This window comes from Vulpes lagopus, chromosome 1, assembly GCF_018345385.1.
Source record: "Vulpes lagopus strain Blue_001 chromosome 1, ASM1834538v1, whole genome shotgun sequence".
NCBI classification, from domain to species: Eukaryota; Metazoa; Chordata; class Mammalia; order Carnivora; family Canidae; genus Vulpes; species Vulpes lagopus.
Genome location: NC_054824.1, coordinates 171,927,036 through 171,949,854, shown reverse-complemented (window position 1 = coordinate 171,949,854; position 22,819 = coordinate 171,927,036). Strand labels below are relative to the sequence as shown.

The following is a 22,819-nucleotide window of genomic DNA, read 5'->3' as shown; positions in this document are numbered from 1 at the left end:
GCCTGATAAATTCAATTTTGGATTAGTTGAATTTAAGATGTCTGTGGGACAGCCAATAGCAGATGCTCAGCATGTCCTATAGATCTCAGTAAGTGGTGATATGAGCCAGAGATAAAGATTTTGATGTCTTCCCCAGTAGGTGGTAGACTTTAGTAAGAACCAACCCTAAAGATTAGTATGTTGGAAACCAAGATGAGAGATAGAGTGTCAAGAACTGTGAATGGTCAGTATTGTGAAATGAGGCAGAGGGGTCTCAGATGATACGGATTGAAAAGGGTCTGTCTTAGCAGCAATAAGGATGCCTTTGGTGACTTGCAAAAAGAAGTATTTAATCAGCACTCCCTCTCTATATTAGAAGGGAAGTTGAAGCACAAAAAGATTAACCTTAGAATGTGACCTTCATTGAAAATTTGTAACTTTTTATTTATTTTTTTATGTGGTCTTTGCAGATGTAATTAGTTAAGGATCTTGAGATCTTTGTCTGTAATGTGACTGAGGAATGACAGAGATGTAATTTAGTTCCCTTTAGTACTCATAAGGGAGATTTGATCTTTAATATGTTTTTAATGTGACTTCATTGAATAATGCCTGTTGTATTGCAAAAATCCATTTGAATTCAGAAATACATATTGTTAGACAAAATGTCTGTCTTTGATAGTCCAAGACTATTTGAAAACTGGTCAAATAGTGTCTTTTTAAATGATTTTAAACAGATTTGAGTATTACATTATGGCTCTCTCTAAACATTTAACTTGTTTAGACTTAAGAAAAATTGATTTCCAATTAACACCAGATTTCATAAGAAAGAAAATATTAGCTAAATAATTAATTCTGTTAGAAGATATGTATTCCAAACAAAAACAGGCAACATCTGTTAATTCAGTGGGAGGACAAGCTTGAGCTTGGTCCTTTAAATTTTTAAATATTGTTTTGAATTTTTATTTCAGACATCTTTTAGGCGCATTTAGTACTAATACTGTGTCTCACCAGAATTTGATTTGTATAGTCATTAAATATTTTAATTGATTGATCAAAGGGTGAGAACATGTCAGCTGACATTCTCTTAATTTCAACTACCTCTTAATGATTTCTTTCATCTACAATATAATTACATTGATTTATATTAATTATTTTCACTCTTAATAACTGAGGCACTGGTTTTAAAAATTATCTTATAAATAAGATAGTAAAGAATAAATTATGTTCAGAATAGTTTTAGTATGTGTTCCCTTGTATTCTAATTACATGACATTTTGTAATTCACACTATAATAAGGTGTTTCAGAGGATTTTGAAGATCTTCTAGCTTTAGACCCCTCCATTGCATGAATCTTTTTTACATTATTATTGAGATGGTCGCACAGTCCTCTTTTCACACCTCTGGGGATAGAGAGATCATTACCTCTCAAGGTATATAGCAGCCAGTCAGTCTTGTGTGTCTTCCATATACTAGTCATGACAATAAATGAAATAGATACTTGTCCTGTCCTTTTGGGGTCTATGTAACCCAGAAGTGATTTTATTTTATTAATTACTTATTATTTATTATTTTAAAAAAGATTTTATATATTTATTCATTAGAAACAGAGAGAGAGGCAGAGACATAGGGAGAGGGAGAAGCAGGCTCCCCATGGGAAGCCTGATGTGGGACTCGATTCCAGGACCCCGGGATCACAACCTGAGCCAAAGGCAGATGCTCACCCGCTGAGCCACCCAGATGCCCCTGTTTTTTATTTTTTTGAAGATTTTATTTATTTGACAGAGAGCACAAGTAGGGGGAGAGACAGGCAGAGGGAGAGAGAGGGAGAGAGAGAAATAGGCTCCCAGCTGAGCAGGGAGCCCCATGCTGGAGCTTAATCCCAGAACTCTGGGGTCATGACCTGAACCAAAGGCAGACAAGTAACCGACTAAGCCACCCAGGTGCCCCCCCCAGCAATGATTTTAAATAAGTAATTGAAAGAATTTAAGTATTGTGAAGAAGAAATACAGAGTGCTGTAGAATAATATGACAAGAGAATTTATAACATAATCTGGAAGGGTCAGAGAATGTTGTCTTAAGATATTAATGTTTTACCTGACACTTGGAGGATGAATTGGCTAGGAAAAAGGTGGGGAAGTTTTTCAAGTTGAAGAAAGAGTGTGTACCAGAATCTAGAGATGAGCATGGCACATTCAAGGAACCTGAAACAATTACAATGAGAAGGTGTTCTCCTCATCTCTGTAGGAAATTTAGGACGTCTTTTATTTTTATTTTATTTTTTTTTTAGAATGTCTTTTCTATATTGAGGGCTAAAGGAACCTTTTAAGGACTTACAGATTTGCCTTCCACCATTAGCAATGGTGAAGTGGTTTTTTAAGGATTGAACATAACTAAATACGGACAGAATGTGAAGAACCTAAGACCACCTCTCACAAATAACTGGGTTAGAGGTGGGGGAGTGGAGACCAAAAGGAGATAGGAGATAAGCAAGTAAGGGCAACAGGTTGTAAACATTGGAGTTATCACTAATACTCCTCGAGGCTGGTAAAACTGGAGAAAATACAGGTTATATATATCTGAAATGGTATTTTTTAAAACAAATGATTTGACAAAAATTATTTTCTTCCTTTTTGTTTGGTGTCTCTCCTTGCTGGGAAATGGCCTCTTGCAGTAGTGATAGTATAAATTGATACAGTTATTTGATTGCTTGACATTTTAAATTTTATTTTTTAAACTAACAGTAAGGTTTACTTTTTTTAAAAAGATTGTTTGTTTGTTTGTTTGTTTATTTATTTATTTATTTATTTATTTATTTATTTATTTATTTAAGACAGAAGAGAGAGAGAGGCAGAGACACAGGAGGAGGGAGAAGCAGACTCCATGCTGGGAGCCTGACGTGGGACTCGGTCCTGGGACTCCAGGATCATCCCCTGGGCCAAAGGCAGGCGCTAAACTGCTGAGCCACCCAGGGATCCCCTAAGGTTTACTTTTTATGGTGTACAGTTCTATGAATTTTAACTTATGTAAAATCTGTGTAATCACTACCATAATCAGGGTACAGAATAGTTCTGTCACCCTCAAATCCTTGAGCTATCCCTGTACAGTCACACCCTCCTCCTACACATAACCCTCATTTCCCATCACTATAGTTTTGTCTTTTTGAGAGGGTCATATAAATTGAATAATATGTATGTAGCTTTGATACTGGCTTCTTTTATACAGTATAAGTCCTTTGAGATTTATAAGCAAGTTGTTACTTATATCAGTAATCCATTCCTTTTATTACAGGTTTTTGTGTGAATATAAGTTTTTTATTTCTCTAGATACTCAGAAGTGGCATTGCTGGGTCATTTGGTAAGTCTGTGTTTAACTTTATAAGGAACTGCCAAAATGTTTTCTGGAGTGGCTGTTTCATTTTGCATTCCCATTAGCAACATAAGAGTTCCAGTTGTTCTGCATCCTCACCAACACTTGATACAGTATTTTTTATTTTAGCCATTCTAATATGTATATAAATGGTAGTACTTCATTGTAGTTCTATTTTTTAGAGTCTTTCTTATAATTTACAGAACATAAAATCATTCATTTAAAGTGTGTGCAATTTAGATGTTTTTAGTATATTCAGCATCACTACAGTCTTAGGTTTAGAACGTTTTTACTGTGGTTTTCTTTTGCATTTGTCTAGTGTCTAATGGTGTTGAGTGTCTTTTCACTTGTCATCTGTTTCCTAGTCTTGTCCATTTTTTATTTGTGTTGCCCATATTCTTCCTATCCAGTGTTGAAAGTTTCTTACGTATTCTGGATACAAGTCCTTTGTTGATTATGTGTACTGCGAATGTTTTCTCCCAGTCTGTAGCTTATTTTTCATTCTTTTAACAATATCCTTTGTACAGCAAAAGTTTTTAATTTTGATGAAGTCCTACTTTTCAGTTTTTTCATTTTGGTGTCATCCTTAACATCTCTTTGCCTAACTTCTGGTCACAAAGATTTTCTCCTTTATTTTCTTCTAAAAGTTTTATAGTTTTACATTTAGTTCTGTCATCTCAGTTAATTTTTATAGAAGATGTGAGGTTTAGGCCAGTTCATTTTCTTACATATAGATAGATGTTCATTTGTTCTCATGTGATTTGCTGGGAAGAGTCTCCTTTCTCTTTTGGATTGCCTTTGCACCTTTGTTAGGAACTAATTTGCTTTATTTTCGGAGGTCTATTTATGGACTCTGTTTCATTGCTGTATGTTTCTGTCCATCCTTTTGCCAGTACCATAGTATCAACATTGTCTTGATTATGTATTACAATCAGGTACTGTGATTTCTCTGACTTTATTGCTCTTCTTCAGAAATTTAATGATTTTTCTAATTCTTTTGCCTTTCAATAAGAATTTTGGACTCAGTTTTTCTCTGTGTAGAAAAAAAATCCTGTCATATTGATTGGAAGTATGTTAAGTCTATGGATCAATTTAGGGAGAGTTGACTTCTTTATGGTTTAGTCTTCTAGTCCATAACTTGTGATAGGCCTCTCCATTTAGGTCTTCTTTTATGTATTTCATCAGTGGTTTACATTTTTTTTTCTTAAAGATTTTGTGTATTTATTCATGAGAGACACACGCACACAGAGGCAGAGACACAGGCAGAGGAAGAAGCAGGCTCCCTGCAAGGAGACTGATGTGGGACTTTATCCCTGACCCCGGGATCACGCCATGAGCCAAAGGCAGCCGCTCAACTGCTGAGCCACTCAGATGTCCTTAGTTTAAAAAAAAAAAAAAAAAAAAAAAGAACAGGGAGATAGGTAAGGGGAGAGGGAGAAGATGAGGGAGAGACTGTCAAGCAGAATCTGACACAGGGCTTGATCTCATGACCCTGAGATCATGATCTCAGCCGAAATCAATAGTTGGACACTCAACTGACTGAGCCACCCACATGCCCCTGGTGTTGGTTTTTATATTTAATTTGCCAGTTGTGGGATCCCTGGGTGGCGCAGCGGTTTGGCGCCTGCCTTTGGCTCAGGGCGCGATCCTGGAGACCCGGGATCGAATCCCACATCAGGCTCCCGGTGCATGGAGCCTGCTTCTCCCTCTGCCTGTGTCTCTGCCTCTCTCTCTCTCTCTCTCTGTGACTATCATAAAAAAAAAAAAAAAAAAAAATTAATTTGCCAGTTGTCCATCAGTGTTATATAAATATATGATTGACTTTTTTTAAATGTATTGACCTTGTATCCTGTGACTGAAAACTCACTTATGAGTTTTAGGGGTTCTTGGTAGATTCCTTTGGATTGTCTATATAAACAGTTATGTTATCTGAGAACAGGGGAAGTTTTATGTCTTCCTTTTCAGTCTGTATGCCTTATCTTTTTCTTAAATTATTACACTGACCAGCACTTCCAGTATGATGTTGTATAGGTGTGGTGGGAATGGCCATTCTTTTTCCTTATTCCCATCTTAGTCTTCACCATTAAATATATTGTTAGCTGATGTTTTACCCTTATAAATGCTTTTTCATCAGATTGTGGAAATTTCTTTCTATTCCTAGTTTGCTAAAGTTTTTTTTACTGTTGAAGGACATGGGATTTTATCAGATGTGTTTTCTTCATCAAATGATAGGATCATGGGTTTTATATATATATTTTTAAATATTTTTTAAATTTTTATTTATTTATTTATGATAGTCACACAGAGAGAGAGAGAGGCAGAGACACAGACAGAGGGAGAAGCAGGCTCCCTGCACCGGGAGCCTGACGTGGGATTCGATCCCAGGTCTCCAGGATCGCGCCCTGGGCCAAAGGCAGGCGCTAAACTGCTGCGCCACCCAGGGATCCCGGGTTTTATATTTTTATACTGTTAATAGGGTGTACTACATTGCTTGATTTTCAAACATTTTTTTAAAGATTTTATTTTTTCATGAGAGACAACAGAGAGAGAGGGGCACAGACACAGGCAGAGGGAGAAGCAGGCTCCATGCAGGGAGCCTGATGTGGGACTCGATCCTGGGTCTCCAGGATCACACCCTGGGCTGAAGACGGTGCTAAACTGCTGAGCCACTGGGCTGCCCATTGATTTTCAAATATTGAGCTAGTTTTATATTCTTGGGATATACCCCACTTAGTTGTGGTATATTATTGTTTCTATATATTGCTGGATTAAATTATCTCATAGTTTGTTGAGGATTTTAAAAATTTCTATCCAAGAAGGATATGGGTCTGTAGTTTTCTTTTCCTGTACTGTCTGTGTGTGGTTTTGGTATCACATTAACATCAGAATCTGGGTTGGGAAGTATTTTCTGTTTTTTGGAAGTTTGGTATTCCTCATTAAATGTTGTGTAGAATCCACCATTGAAACTGTCTGGGTCTACAGATTTTGTTTTTTGGAAGAGAATTGTTTTTGTCATTATCCAGTTTCTTTAGCAGTTATAAGACTTCTTAGGTTATCTGTTTCATTTGGTGTGAATTTCGGTATTTTGTGGTTTTCAAGGAATTGGTCCATATCATCTAAGTTGTTGAATTTATGTGCTTAGAATTGTTTGTACTATTTTTCTATTATCTTTTTAATGTCTAGGGTCTGTAGTTATATCCCGTTTTATATTAAATGCTGGTAATTTGTGTCGTCTTTTTTCTGTTAGTTTTGCTTGACATTTTTCGAATCCGTTTCTTTTGTTTATAGAGAACTAGCCTTTGATTTCACTGATTATGGAGTTTTTTGTTTTCAAATTCAGCAATTTCTATTATTTTCCTTTTCTTTTATTTTGAGTGCATTGGGTCTATTTTGTTCATTTTTTAAAAATTTCTTAATGTGGACGTTTAGATTGATTGAGACCTTTCTTCTTTTCTCATATAAACATTTTATTGGGACACCTGGGTGGCTCAGTGGTTGAGCATCTGCCTTTGGCTCAGGGCGTGATCCTGGGGTCCTGAGATCAAGTCCCACATCAGGCTCCCCACAGGGAGCCTGCTTCTCCCTCTGCCTATGTCTCTGCCCCTCTCTCTGTGTCTCTCATGAATAAATAAATAAAATCTTAAAAATTTTTTTTTATTCCAGAAGTTTCCCTCTAGGCACTCCTTTGCTCTATTTCTCAAATTTTGACATGTTGTCTTTTCATATTCATTCAATTCAAAATATTTTATTTCCCTTGATGCCTTTTATATTCATGGGTTATCTAGAAGTGATCTTGATTTCAGTGTGTTTAGAGATTTTGCTCCTATCTTTTTATTATTAATTACTAATTCTTTTATGGTTTAGAGGAACATACTTTATATAATTTTAATTCATTTAAATTTGCTAAAGCTTATTTTATGACACAGGATAGGGTCTATCTTGGTGAATGTTCCATGCACATTTTGAAAAGAATAAACATATTCTGATGTTGTTGGGTGGAGTGTTCTTTAAATGCCAGATCCAGTTGGTTGATGCTGTTGTTCAGTTCCTCTGTGTTCTTGTTAATTTTCTGTCTGTTCATTTTACTGATTATTGAAGGAGATATGTTGAAACGTCCAACTATAATTGTGGATTTGTTTATCTCTCCTTTCAGTTCTGTAAATTTTTGCTTCATGTATTTTGAAACTTATTGTTAGGTACATACACATTTAGGAATTTGTAAATTCTTGATGAATTGGCTTCTTTTCATTATATGGTGAATTTCATACCTGATAATTTTCTTGGGTCTGAAGACTACTTTGATACTAATATAGCCCCTTAATTTTTCTTTTGATTAGTGTTTGCATGGTATGTGTTTTTCTGTCCTTTTACTTGAAAACTATTTAAATCGTTATGTATAGATGAGTTTCTTGTAGACAGAATATAGTTGGATAATTTTTTAAAACTCATTACAACAATCTGTCTTTTAATTGGTGTGATAGGTCATTTACATTTAATGTAATTGTTTGGAATTTTATATCCCTTTATTATTTGATTTTTAAATTTTTCTCCATTTTTACATCTATTTTTCTCTTGTTTTTGAGGAGGCAAGTTATTTGAATATATTTAGAATTGTTTTAATTTATTATATTTTTACATATGTATTTCTGTAGTTTTGGTTTTTAAAAATGGTTGCACTAAGGATTACAATACATGTTTACCTTACCTTTCACAATTTACTTAAAGTTAATATTTTACAATTTTATTTGAAATGTAGAAACCTTAACACCAAATAGGTCTCTTTTCCTTTTCCCCTTTATGCTGTAGTTGTCTCATATATTATATCAGCATATATTGAAAGCCCCACTAGAAAAGGTTCTAATTTTTTTCAACTGTCAAACATTTTATTTTTTAAAAAAGACTTTATTAGAGAGAGAAAGAGAGAGAGAGAGAGAGAGAGAGAGAATGAGCAGTGGAGAGGGGCAGAAAGAGAGAGAGAGAAAAAAAGACTCCTTGCTGAGCAGCAAGTGGGGCTCTATCCTAGGACTCTTGGGTCATGACCTGAACTGAAGGCAGACACTTAACCAGCTGAGCCACCCAGGCACCCCACCTGTCAAACATTTTAAAGAACTCATGGGGGCAGCCCTAGTGGCGCAGCAGTTTATTGCCACCTGTAGCCCGGGGTGTGATCCTGGAGACCCAGGATCGAGTCCCACGTCAGGCTCCCTGCATGGAGCCTGCTTCTCCCTCTGCCTGTGTCTCTGCCTCTCTCTGTGTGTGTCTCTATGAATAAATAAATAAAATCTTTAAAAAAAAAAAGAATTCATGGAAGAATAGTTCATTACCTATACCTAAATATTTATCACTTCTGTTGCTTTCTCTTCATTGCTGAGGTTCTTGGTTTCTATTGGTATTATTCCTCTTCTGCCTGAAAAACTTCCTTTAGCATTTTTTTTTTTTAAGAGTAGTCTGCTGGCAACAAATGCTCTTGGATTTTCTTCCATTGATATTACCTTTGTTTCACCTTCTTTCCGTAAGGATGTATTCATTGGATATATATTCTGGGTTGGTAGTTCTTTTTTTAGTGTTCTTAAAAATATGATTCAACCTCTATGGCTAGCCTCCTTGATTCCTGGTAAGAAATCCACAGTTACTCAAATCATTGTTCTGTAGTAACTAATGAGTTGTTTTTCTCTGGCTACTTTCAAGAGTTTATTTTTAGTTGTAGTTTTTTACACTTTGATTATGATCTGTCTGAACATGTATTTAGATCGATCTCATTTGAAGTTAAAAGAAAGTGATTTTCTCTGCTCAAAACACTTCTGACACTACATATTTGGGTTTTCCACACCAAGCAATTCTCTAATTCTCGGTGGATACCAATTGGTTTTCTACAATTTAATGCACTTATGACTCTACCTAGAGTTAGCAAAAAAAAACAAAAACAAAAACAAAAAAACAAAACCACAGGTTAAGGTCTTAATCCTATAAGACTGCCTTCAAGTGAAGATGGCAATAGCAAATAGTATGTCCCCAGGTTACCCATACTTCTGTCTGACTTAGCTACAAATTAGGATTCCCACAATCCCCTTCTCAGGTTCAGTAGTTTGCTGCAACAGGTCACAAAACTTAGGAAAATACAGTATTTATTACCAGTTAATTTCGAAAGATATTATAAAGAATACATATGAATAGTGAACAACCAGATAGAGAGGTACAAAGAGCAAGGTCTAGAAGCATCCCAAGCACAAGAGCTTCTGTTACCATGGTGTTGGAGTGCACTACTCTCCTGGCTTATGTATGCATTCACCAACCTGAAGCTTTAGAACCCTTTCACTTGAGATTTTTGTGGAGGTTCCATTATGAAGGTATGGTTGATTAAATATTATAAGTAATATTAGCCTCTCTCCCCTCCATGGAGCTTAAGAGTAGGAAGCTCTTTTACCCTTCCTCCAATTTTATTTTTCTCAGTGGTTCAGATTGGATAATTCGTGTTGATCTATCTTTAAGTGTATTGACTCTTTCCTCTGTCATGTCTATTCTTTTGTTGGATCCTTTCATTGAATTTTTATTTCTGTTGCTGTTTTTCTCTTCTAAATTTTGCATTTGATTCTTCTTCTTTTATCTTCTGTTAGCTGGAGCTTTCTGTCCTTCGCTTCCTCAAGAATATTTGCTCTTATTTGATGACACATTTTTATAATAGTTTTTGTAATATAATTCCAACATCAATGTCATCTTGGAGTTGGTGTCTGTTGTCTTTCCCATGCATGTTGACGTTTTCCTGGGTATTTGTGTGCCATGTAGTTTTGGATTATGCCGTGGATATTTAGAATATTATGTTATGAGATCTAAGGTCTTGCTTATATGTTGTAGAATGTTCTTCTATACGGATGATTGATTTGTTCAGGTTGACAGAAGTCTGAACTTTCACCTTCTATGGTTTGTGATATTTTTACATGAGTGCCTTTTTCAAAACCTTTGTTGTGCTACCTCAGGTATGTCATGTCAATACCTCGTGTATTGTCGACCAATGTCAGCCTGGTATCTGTACACTTCTCAATGTCTATGGTGTGATGTTTAGACTCAGATTTTCACATATGCAGCTTACAGGTAATCCCAGGAGATCATAAATAACTTTATGGGCTTGCTTTCCCAAGGTCTTTGTACATTGTCCTTAGTACTCTAGTTCTCTGGAGTTCCTCTTTTTGTTCCTCTAGCCAGGTAACTAAGGCTTTTCTATCCCACTTTGCTGAGCAATTCCTGGGACTTGCCAGTGTCTGAGACCAAGCAGTGGAAGTTCAGAGAGAGAAACAGGGGTCCTTCCCTCCTTCAGTGTTTTTTTTTTTTAATGTTTTATTTTTTATTTAAAGATTTTATTTATTCATAGAGACAGAGAGAGGGGGGCAGAGACACAGGCAGAGGGAGAAGCAAACTCCATACAGGAAGCCTGACGTGGGACTTGATCCAGGGTCTCAATCCAGGGTCTCCAGGATCACACCCCAGGCTACAGGCGGCGCTAAACCGCTGCGCCACCTGGGGCTGCCCTCCTTCAGTGTTTTATGTTCTGTAGTCCCTATTACCATCGTTGTTACTACCACCACTACCAAGGAGTTTCTTGGGTGGTGGGGTGAAAAAAAAAATGGATAAAAGAAAAGTAGAAATTTCCTCCACTGAATGTTAAGAATGCCCTTTCTTTTCCTCAGGTCAGATTTACAAGAGGTTTTGCGCTCAATTTGTCTGCACTGATGCCTGCTTTTGTGTTTTGGAACTACACTGAGTCCAGGCCACTGGATATCAAAAAGGAAAAAAAAATTGCTAATCTTGTGGCTGCTTTGCTGTTACTTTAAATTCCGGTCTTTTCCCCCAAACTATTTACTCTTATTTACTTTTCAGAGCCCTCAAATAACTGCTTGCCGCATGCATTCTATGTAGGTTTTATAGAAGAATTAAGTGGGAGAGACAGATGGCATGTGCTTATTACTACATCTTACTCAATACCAAAACCTTGATTGCTTGTTTGTTTTTTTAATAGGACATTTAAAAAAAAAAAAACCTTCTTCCTCTCTAAACAAAAAAACCCGATCTTGCTAGAACCTAGTTTTTCTTTAAAACATTTTCTTAGGGGGATGCCTGGGTGTCTCAGTGGTAATCTTCAACAGCAGTGAATAAACCTCTGAAAGCAGGGGGTTTGGGGGGTGCATGGTAGGGTACATGAGTATAAGAATTACTTAAAAATCTGTTGTTCTGTGTATAAAATGCCTATCTATCTAATGGGATTAAGTTACATTTATTTTATGTAGCATGATTGAAATCAGCTTCATGATTTTTACAGTTCACTTTTCAAATTGAAATCTAATTATATTATTTTTATGACAGTGGTCTTTTGTTTTTAATTATGAGTAATCAGTGTATTGTGTTTTAATATTTGCAACAGCTATGTCTTCACTCACACCCTGTTTAGTAGATAGTAGATCAAGGCATCTAATTTCATTGCCTGAATCGAAAACTTAGAAATTGGTATACTTTTTTTTTTTTTTTTTTTAAAGAATACTAGTAATCATTAACAGTTTTCCCTCAGTGGGTTATTGTAGCTGCCTGTAAACAACTTTTATCTCAGTTTTTATCTTCACTGATTATCAGGATAGGCACTGGCTTTCAGAAGATGTTAAAAGTATGGGGTAAAACTGTATTATTGTTCAGAGCTCTTATTCATTCATTTGGTAATGTATTGTTTATTTGTACTTTTTAGCCCTTAGTAGTTCACAAATCAGTCTATTCTTTAATTTGTAATTTGTCTTGTTAGATTTTTTTTTCAAATTTTATTTATTTATGATAGTCACACAGGGAGCGAGAGAGAGAGAGGCAGAGACACAGGCAGAGGGAGAAGCAGGCTCCATGCACAGGGAGCCTGACGTGGGATTTGATCCCAGGTCTCCAGGATTGCGCCCTGAGCCAAAGGCAGGCGCCAAACCGCTACACCACCCAGGGATCCCAGTCTTGTTAGTTAGATTTTTAGTGTTCTTAATTATAAGGGATTATTTGTTGTTTCTTTAGTACTTATTGTTGTTCACTAGATCTGAAATTTGGATAGTGAAGTGTTTTTTTAAATAAGCTAATAGGGAAGGCTCTGTCACTAAATATTAGTCCTTGCAGAGATATTATTCTGACTTTAATTGAAATCTGCGAGGCAGAAACAATGAGATAATATAGATACATGGAGTAAACACATGTGTGCAGAAAAATAGAGATTTTAAAAATAATAACACATAAGAAGACTCGCCAATCCCTTAGTTGTGATAGCTTACCACTTCCCAAGAAGCATACCTCTATTAATATTTCTTTGAGTAGGCCCCTATCTTTCCAATCAAAACTCTAAGTCCATGTAGCAAACTATTCCTTATTTATAGTTAGAGTGTTCTTTGAAATAAAAAAGACAACAAAAACAAGTATACACTTAAATATTTACATAGAAAAACATCCTTAATGACTTTTAATATTAAAGTTTGGTATAAATTATATCTTTGATAACCAGGTATGATACAACACAGATTTAGAGGCTGTCATACTCCAGCTTGAATTAGTGTTACCATTTACCAACCATGTGATCCTAAACGAATCACTGCTAAGTTTTAGTTCCTTTGTTTGTGAAACATTTATGTAATCTCCAGCCAATAGTACACTGGAGCCAGCTTGTACCCCTGCATAAAAGCTGATTGTTAAAATTTTAGATATCTTACGAGGTGATTGTAAAACATAGCCATCATTAAAAATTAAGTTACACAAACTTTATAATTAAATTATGTTAAAAGTGATTCTTGGTTTCGGTTCAGGTCATGGTCTTAGGGTTGTGAGATTGAGCTCTGCGTGGGGCTCCATGCTTAGTGTGGAGTCTGTTTGAGATCCCCCCACCTCGTGCCTCCCCCTGCTCATGTGCTCTCTCTAAAATAAATAAATTCTTAAAAATAAAAGCAAAGACAATAAATGCTAAAAACTCATCACTTTATAGTTATTTTGCTACATTGTACATAGTTTGTACATTGTACATTATTTATGTCTCTTACATCTGTGTGGGGAAATACCATATAATGATGTGCTGTTGCGTATCTCTTCCCTATTTTGTGTTCAGTGTGTTCATATTGGTAGCTTGAAATCTATCATGATAGTATTCATACCATAGAAATTGGTAAATACTGTAGACTGGAGCTTGATTTATTATTTTGTTGGATGTCTGCATTTAAGAAAGTGATGGAGAAACTAGCAATAAAGCAGATTAAATTTAGAAGTTTTTTGTGTCTGGGGGGTGCCTGTATGGCACAGTCAGTTAAGCCTCTGACTCTTGGTTTCAGCCCAGGTTGTGATCTTTGGGTCATGGAATGAAGCAGGGGTTCCCTGCTCAGCGTGGGGTCTTCTCTCTCCTTCTCCTTCCATGCATGAACATGTATGAGTGTGTGCACTTTCTCTCTCTCTCTCTCTCTCTCTCAAATGAATGTATCTTTTTTTTAAAATAAAGTTTGTCATGGGACGCATCTGCCTTTGGCTCAGGGCCTGATCCCGGTTCGGGAATCGAGTCCCACATCAGGCTCCTTGTGAGGAACTTGCTTCTCCCTGTGCCTGTGTCTCTGCCTCTCTCTCTCTTTCACTGTCTCTCATGAATAAATAAATAAAATCTTAAACAAACAAAAAAAAGGTTTGTCGTGTCTATTGCCTGTTATTGTTAGTAACACAAAAATGAAGGAAGTAGTCTAAACTCGTTCTGTTGCACTTTATTGAGCTTCACAGATATTGCATTTTTTACATATTGAAAATTTGTGGCAGCCCTCCATTGAGCAAGTTTATTGGCGCTACTTTGTCCAACAGTGTTTGCTCTTTTCATGGTTTTGTGTCACATTTTGATAATTCTTGTGATATTTCAAACCTTTTCATTATTATTATATTTTAATTGCTACAGTTTCATGATAAAACTTTAATGGATGAGGAGTTGCTTTGAATGGATGAGTAGAGATGGTAGTTTCTTGAGATAGAATCTACTGGTGAAGACGCTTTGAAGACTGTTGAAATGACAACAAAAGATTCAGAATATTACATAAACATAGTTGATAAAACTGTGGCAGAGTTTGGGAGGATTGACTCCAATTTGGAAGACATTCTTCTACAGGCAAAATACTGTCGAATAGCATCACATGCTACAGAGAAATCATTTGTGAAAGGAAGTCAATCAGTGTGGCAAACTTCATTGTCTTATGTTAAGAATTGCCTGAGCTATTGGGCATTGGTGATTGGGTGGCCAGTTAGGGTGGATCAGGGCAGAGGGAACTGCTCCCACTTTTCCTGGCTGCAACAATGACAGACTCCCAGGAAGGCCACCTCTTGGCACTTGTGCTCACTATTGGCCTTACCACGTCCGTGTCCCTCAAGAAGCGGCCATCACCTCCAAACCGGGGGTGGCAGCGCCTCCAAGAAATTGGTGATGAAGAATTTCTGAGATGGGCCTAACTTGCCTGATAACTACACTCAGGACACCTGGCAGTGAAAGCCATACAAGTAGTATCTCCATCAAATACAACCTGGAAGAACTCTATTAAGATGTTGAAAATCTGTTGAGTTTCCTCAACACTCTACAAACAGCTGTGCCAGGTCTGTGAAGATCATGTCTAAGCACAGATCCTTCAGTTTAGAGAAGACTCACCAGTTAGTGTTTTATTTTATTTTATTTTTTAATTTTTATTTATTTATGATAGTCACAGAGAGAGAGAGAGAGGCAGAGATACAGGCAGAGGGAGAAGCAGGCTCCATGCACCGGGAGCCTGACGTGGGATTCGATCCCGGGTCTCCAGGATCGCGCCCTGGGCCAAAGGCAGGCGCCAAACCGCTGCGCCACCCAGGGATCCCTAGTGTTTTATTTTTAAAGAAGATTAACAAATTCTGGCAAGAGCATTGCAGACAAAAGATCAGAAATATTTTCCTGAATATATACTTTTTCTATTCTTGAATTCAGAATTCCATGCTTCTTTTTATCTAGGATATGGGATTGGAACTTTTTAGAAACCAAATCATTAGTGATAAAATGGTTCAGAGTAAAAGAATTGATGGAATTCTATTGACTGAACAAGAAAGAAGTGGCAAAGCAGTGGATTGAGGCTTATTAAAGAGTCTGCTGAGTATGCTCCCTGACCTTGAGGTATACAGAATTTATTTGAAGTGAAATTTTTGGAAGAAACTAATTGTTTATATGCTGCAGAAGGCCAGAGATTAATTTAAGAAAGAGAGGTTCCAGAATATCTTAACCATGTAAGTAAGCATTTAGAGAAGAAGGGAGACTGAGTAATCGTGTATTTAGACCACAGCACACACAAACCACTGATTGCTTATGTGGAGAAACAGCTATTAGGAGAACATTGAACAGCAATTCTGTAGAAAGGGCTTAACCACCTTCTTGATGAGAACAGAGTGCCTGACCTCACTCAGATATACCAGCTGTTCAGCCATATGAAGCACAGGCAGCAGATTCTGCTACAGCACTGGAGCAAGTACATCAAGACTTTTGGGACATCAACTGTTATCTGTTTTGAAAAAGACAAAGCTATGGTACAGGACTTGGTAGATTTTAAAGATCTGGTGCATCATGTGATAGAAATGTGCTTTCAGAGGAACAAAAAGTTTATCAACTTGGTGAAGGAATCCTTTGAAGCAGTTATCAAGAAGAGGCCAAATAAACCCACAGAAATGATAGCAAAGCATGTTAATTCAAAATCAAGAAAAGTAATAAAGAAGCAACAGACGAAAAGCTGAAGAGGATTCTCACATGGTCATGATAATATTCAGGTTCATTCGGGGTAAAGATTTCTTTGAAGTCTTTTATAAAAAGGATTTTGCAAAAAGACTCCATGTTGGAAAAAGCACCTCAGTAGATGCTGAAAAATCTATGTTGTCACAAATAAAGCAGGAGAGAGGGGTACCTGGGTGGCTCAGTTGATTAAGCATCTGCCTTTGGTTCAGGTTCTGATCCTAGGGTCTTGGGATCCAGCTCCACCTCTGGCTCCCTGATCAGTGGGGATTCTGCTTCTCCCTCTCCTGCTCCCCTGCTTGTTCTCTCTCTCACTCTCTGTCAAGTAAATGAATAAAAGTCTTTAAAATAAAGCATGAGTGGGGTGCCTGGGTGGGTCAGTGGTTGACCATCTGCCTTTGGCTCAGGTCGTGATCCCAGGGTCCTGGGATCAAGTCCTGCATTGGACTCTTCACAGCGAGCCTGCTTCTCCCTGTGCCTATGCCTCTGCCTTTCTGTGTCTCTCATGAATAGATAAATAAAATCTTTTTAAAAAAATAAAAATCAAATAAAAAAAAAATAAAACTAGAGCATGAGTGTGGTGCTGCTTTCACCAGCAAGCTGGAAGGCATGTTCAGGGACATGGAGCTCTCCAAGGACATCATCGTTCATTTCAAGCAGTATATGAAAAATCATAGTGACCCAGGCTCTATAGATCTAACAGTGAATAGACTTATGATGGGATACTAGCCAACATACACACCTATGGAAATGCCTTTAACTCTAAAAATGTTAAGCTTCAGGAATTATTTGAGACATTTTATCTCAGAAAAAGCACAGTGGTAGAAAACTTCAGTGGCAAACTACATTGGAGAATGCTGTTTTAAAAGCTGAGTTTAAGGAAGGAAAGGATTTCCAGATGTCCCACTTCCAGATGCTGGTGCTTCTCAAAGAAGGGGGGTAGGTTCAGCTTTGAAGAAATAAAAATGGGCATAGGAATAAAGGACAGTGAACTGCAAAGAACATTACAGTCTCTGGCCTGTGGCAAAGCACGAGTTTGGTTAGAAGTCCTAAAGGGAAGGAGGTGGAAGATGGGGACATGTTCATGTTCAGGGAATTCAAACACAAGTTGTTTCAAATAACAGCCAGATCCAGATGAAGGAAACCGGCGAAGAACAGGTCAGCACCACTGATAGAATGTTTCAGGAAAGACAATACCAGATTGACCCTGTTATTGTCAGAATAATGAAGATGAGAAAAACTGTCATAAACTTCTAGTTTCTGAATTGTATAGCCAGTGAAATTTCCAGTAAAACTTGGAGATTTGAAAAAGAGAATTGAATTTCTTATAGACAGTATATGGAGAGAGACAAAGACTATCACCACTACTACATGGCCTGATTATTGGCTAGCTGCTTTCTCTCAGTGAAACACTAGAATGTATCTTCAGATCACTTAAGCATTTCTCTGCTGTTTCCAAGACTTCTGAGATTGAGCCTGCACAGACTTGGATTAGAAAGAAAAAGCGAGGATTCTTGGATCACCCTCCACAAAGCTTAAGGGTTTGCAAATGGCATATGTGTCTTTCCCCCCAGTTCTTCCTCTTATTCTTCTTGTTGTTTGAATTTTTTGCTCTGTGCAGAATGACTTTGAGATTGGACAAGAAGATACTGGTTAAAAGAGGTTCCTTTGTAAGGTGTTGCTCTTGTGGCAGAAAGCTGAATGTTTGGTTTGGTGTCTGTGTGTGCTCAACGAGTGCATAGTTAAGATGACCCTCCCTGCTACCTTCATGAGCTGCAGAGATGACTGGTGTATTCCTGAAGGCAGGCTCTCTTAGTTGATGGACATTTGATTTAGAAACAAGATCCCTTTGTTGGCAAGCGTTAGGAAGAAACAGTGTCAGGAGCTGGCTAATCAATTATGAAACGTAAATATTGGCATCTGTTTGTTTCCTTTATGTTCCATACATTTTAAACTGTGGTGACTGACTTTTTAGAGCAAGATTTCTCAGTGAGACCTCTCATGTGTGCCAAGACGACACCAGGTTTGGTGTGCTTGCTGTGGTGAACCCATGAGCATCTTTGTTCTACTTCTGCAGAGTTGTCTGGATTTTCTGGTTAGGAGTTTTGGGGATAGTGTGCTTGTGTTTACTCTTCTAAGATTGATCCTAATAGCCCCTGTTTTTCTCATTGGGGTATCTGCTGTTTAATTTCTTTTCGTTGCAGTATTTGTACCATTGCTCTAATAAAGTTTGGTTGTTTTTATAGACATACCATTGTTCTTTGTGCTATAACCACTGTAAAGAGTTTTATAGGAGAGTTAAAGTCTTGATATCGTGAAGCAGAGGTTATTTTTGTTAAAAGATTAAAAGGATTCTGTTGCCATCTGGTTTCATGTTTTGTGTATATACAGGTGAGGTTGAGCAGAGGACAATAATATTAGTACCATCACTGTAACAAAGATACTTTTCTAAGTAACATGTAAAAGTACTTTATATTTTTCATAGTAGTGTGCTTCATTTTGATTAAAAGCTACCAAAGGAATTTTATTCATGGTATAAATGTTTAAAGCAGCATTTTCTGGGATAGTCCAAGTTTATTTAATTTGATTTTGTGCTGAATTACTAAAAAGTTTCTCCCTTTTAGAAACATGTACTTAAAATAGGTCATTTTGGGGGTTTCCATGTGAAAATCCTCATAATTTAAGTATTGTCATTATTTTTATGTTTGTAAATTTTTATTTGTGAGTTCTATAATATGTGGTCTATAAATTGACCAAATGGATTTCTGCTTCTTAAATTTTATGCTCACTAACTCTAGGGATTGTTAATATTGTAATTTAATGTAAACTTACTCTGAATAAAGTTAATTTAATTGACCTTAAAAAATAGAATTGCCTGAGCCACCCAGCCTTCACCACCTACCACCCTCATCAGTCAGCAGCCATCAACACTGAGGTTAAGATCTTCTAACAGCAAAAAGATACCACTTGCTGAAAGCTCAGCTGATGTTTAAATTTTTTTAGCATATAAAATATGTTAATTAACCTTCATACATTAGTTTTTTTAAGGTGTTATGCTGTTACACTTAACAGACTACAGTATACTATAAACATAACTTTTATATGCACTGGGACCAAAACATTTATTTGACTTGCTTTTTTGCAATATTCATTTTATTGCAGTGGTCTGAAACAGAACCCTCAATATCTCCAAGATGTACATGTATTATCTAATTCAGCAAAGAGGTTGCTTATATCAGTTGATGAACAAACGAGGCTATGACATATATCATTGTTATTTCACTTTGCTTTTATTCTTTAATGTAAGTGAAAATATTAAATAACATTAAGATCAGAATTACATTTATCTCTTGCAACTCTAGGTTGGCTTCTCAGGAGTTTGGCAAAATCAGTAGAACATTCTGTGAGAATTAGTTGGCTCTGAGAAGTTTACAATAAAGAGTATTGTATATTTTCTTAAAAATTTTAAATGATATCCTACAGCCTTCAAAATTTATAATAAACATACACTTCATACACACACACACACCCTCGAGGGCTGATTGTTAAACATTTATCAGCACACCACTGTGTCTGGCACAGGACAGGCATTCATTAAATACTGCTTTCTCCTTTCCTTTTCTCCCCTTTGGCTTTTTCAAACAGAATAAAAATATCGGCCATACTTTGTGTAATCAGGGTTGATGAAAATAAAAATAACACTGGCTTTAACTTCAAAGTTATTATATTCTTTAGTATTGTCACTTTCACCAGTATTAAAAACATTTCTTAGTTAAAAGGACAAATGAAGATTTGAGGGAGTATGGTTTTCTTTTGAATTCTATTGCTGGGAGCTTTTGGTTAAAAATACCAATATTCAATTGTATTTCAAAGAGCGACATTAGAAGCATAAAGAATATAATATTTATTGACTATTGAAAAGCAACGGTGAATCATAGCACATGTCAACATTTTCTTGAAAATGTTTTCCCAAGAGTAATTAAAATTTTTGCTTTTATTTTGAAACTTTTTGTTCTTTTTCACCCTTCTGTCCCCCTTCTGGTTTAATAAGGAAATGATTTTATTTAAAAAAAAAATTTTTTTTTAATAGTGGTTATAGCCACAGACTGATTTTCTTTCACTCCAAAGATATATTATAGATTCTTTGACAACCTTATGTTTTCTGTCATTATGATGACTTTTCTTCCCATTTTTAGTATGGAATAAAAAAAATTTTTTTTAAAGCTCCTGTTTGACAGGTTTTCTTTTCTTGCACATTAAGAATATATTGTAGGGGTCATATAGTCAGTCTTCTCACTTCCCACCTTCATCTATTTTAAATAAAAGCAGCTGCATTTCTGTAGTGCATAGCTGATTGCTTTCCAGCTCCCATAGGAGGACGAACTAATTGCTAAACATAGAGAAGATGAAACACTGAGATACCTTTCTGTGTGGATTAATAGTTACTAATCAGGGAAAAGTAAGTCTTTACACGTTTTAATCCTATTACTTCCAGAAGAATAATATAGAGTAATAGTGTTTCCTCCTCACGTATGTTTGCAAATATATATAGGAAGGATTGAATTATGTTGGCATCTTTGTAGAAAACCAAGTGACCGTACATACGTGGGTCTGTTTCTGAGCACTCTGTTGTATTCCACAGGGTTTATCCTTCCACCAGTATAATACTTGTCTTCATTACTATAGCTTTATAGTAAGTCTTGAAATTGGACAGTCTAAATCTTCCAGCTTTTTTCTTTTTCAAAATTGTTTGGCTATTCTAGGTTTATTGCATTTCCAGATAAATTTTTTAAATCTTCTCAAGTTTTGTAAAAAAACCTGCTGGGATTTTGATTGGGATTGCATTGAATCTGTCACATATGATGAGAATTACCATGTTAACAATGTCGAACATTGTAATCCACGAACATGATGTATTTCTCCACTTATTTAAGTCTTGCTTACTTTGTCTTCGCAACATTTTTAGTTTTCCAAGTATTTTTAGTTCTCTACACTTTTTTTCTCCACACTTTTATGTACATACCTTCCACACATTTTGCTCTGTTTATTCCTAAGTATTTCATATTTTTTATGTTATCATAGATGATAATATTTATAAATTTTATTTTCTAATCATTTGTTGCTTAGAATGTAGAAACAATTGAATTTCCTAGTTAAGTTCACTTATTAGCTCTTGTAGTGTGTTTATAGGTTTCTGAGGATATGGTACATACACATTATGTTGTTTGTGAATAAAAACTTAATTTTTTTCATTTCTGACTCATATGCCCATATTTTTATAATTGTTAATCCACAAGCTACAGGGCGTTTCTTATTCAATTATGTATTTTTTTGTCTAATCCTTAATAACTTCCTTAATTTGAGATCATAATGACCAAATTTTCTTACTATTAGTAGAGGAACTCTTTGGTATTGCTTTTCTAATATGGCCAGTCCTTCAAAACATGGCTTTCATATCAATACATAATAAATAATACTTGGAATGAATGTAAGTTTCTAATTTTTTACAGAAAACTAAAGCTATATCTTTGTAACTTTTTTAAAGTTATGTCTTTTATATGCTACTGTTTAAAAATTTAAGACATATTTTATATTAGCATATTTACTTTGTGAGCCAGGTATGATTTACTTTTAAAACAGCCAAATCTGCTGATAGTATTTTAAAATTTTGTGTGTTCTTCCATAATATTATAGTTGTCACAATGCATTACTACTGTATACATTTCCTGGGAAATTAAATGTAGGTCACTCTCAAAGGTAGAATAATTGAAATGAACCAATAGTTTAGTTTGCAGTGCAGACCCTCTTTCCTGTAAAATAGAGCAGATGGCAATAATCATTGAAATAAGTCTCATCAGCATGTGTATAATTTTAAATGTATAAGGGATGTTGAGCTCATCTTTCATATAGACTGTTGAAATTTGTTTCCATCAAGGAGGAAGGAGAAAGGAAGAGTTAATGTCTAAGGGGAATAAACACGTCGCCCATAAGTCTGGGGATATGAGCTTGGACCCTTATAAATATAGAAAGCAATATAATGATAGCATCATCTGTGACACTTAATAATGGAAAAAGAGGAAGGAGATAGTATGAGTATGAGAGAAAATAAGATTGAAGCTCCAAGTGAAAGTTCAATGTTTATTGTATTAATAATTAAAATTTCCTTGCAGACTTGAATACTAACCTTGGTTGGCAGAAGGTGCACAGGGATGGAAAAGGAATTTTGGTTATAAATAAAAATAGAAGAAATATGATAAAATAAAGCATAGTAGTTAGATAACTAAATTTTTTAAAGGATTATGTATTCTCTCTCTTTTAAATTACATGGCTAAATTTGTTGGTTCTTTTGCTATAGTTTCATCATAGATGTTAAAATGATTTGGATATGAAAATTTACCATAAAACATTAGACAATATCAGTATGTTCCTATTTTTTATATTTTCTGAGAGCTTCACTAATAGCACCTTTTTACCAAAAGTCTTATATACTTGATTTTTGGCATGTGGAACATGCCTTACTTTCAACCTCTATATGTAACTATTCCTGTCATATTTCTTTGGAGATTTTTAGGCATTTCCTCATTGCTGTACCATAGACCTTGGTTAAACAACTTGATTTTGGTGAAGAGGCTTGATTGACTGTAATTTTTTATTGAGGATTAACAGTTCTAGTCTATGCTCTTTCATAGACTGTGCCTCTGATATGCCTTG

General features: G+C 35.9%; 1 protein-coding gene and 1 pseudogene across 1 annotated transcript in view; both read left to right on the top strand.

Moving 5' to 3' along the window:
• LOC121472988 overlaps positions 1–17,488 on the top strand; it is a 31,580-nt pseudogene extending 14,092 nt beyond the window's left edge.
• The window catches only part of XPR1 (xenotropic and polytropic retrovirus receptor 1), a 224,596-nt gene that overhangs the window by 78,575 nt on the left and 123,202 nt on the right, over positions 1–22,819 (top strand). The window lies entirely within an intron of this gene.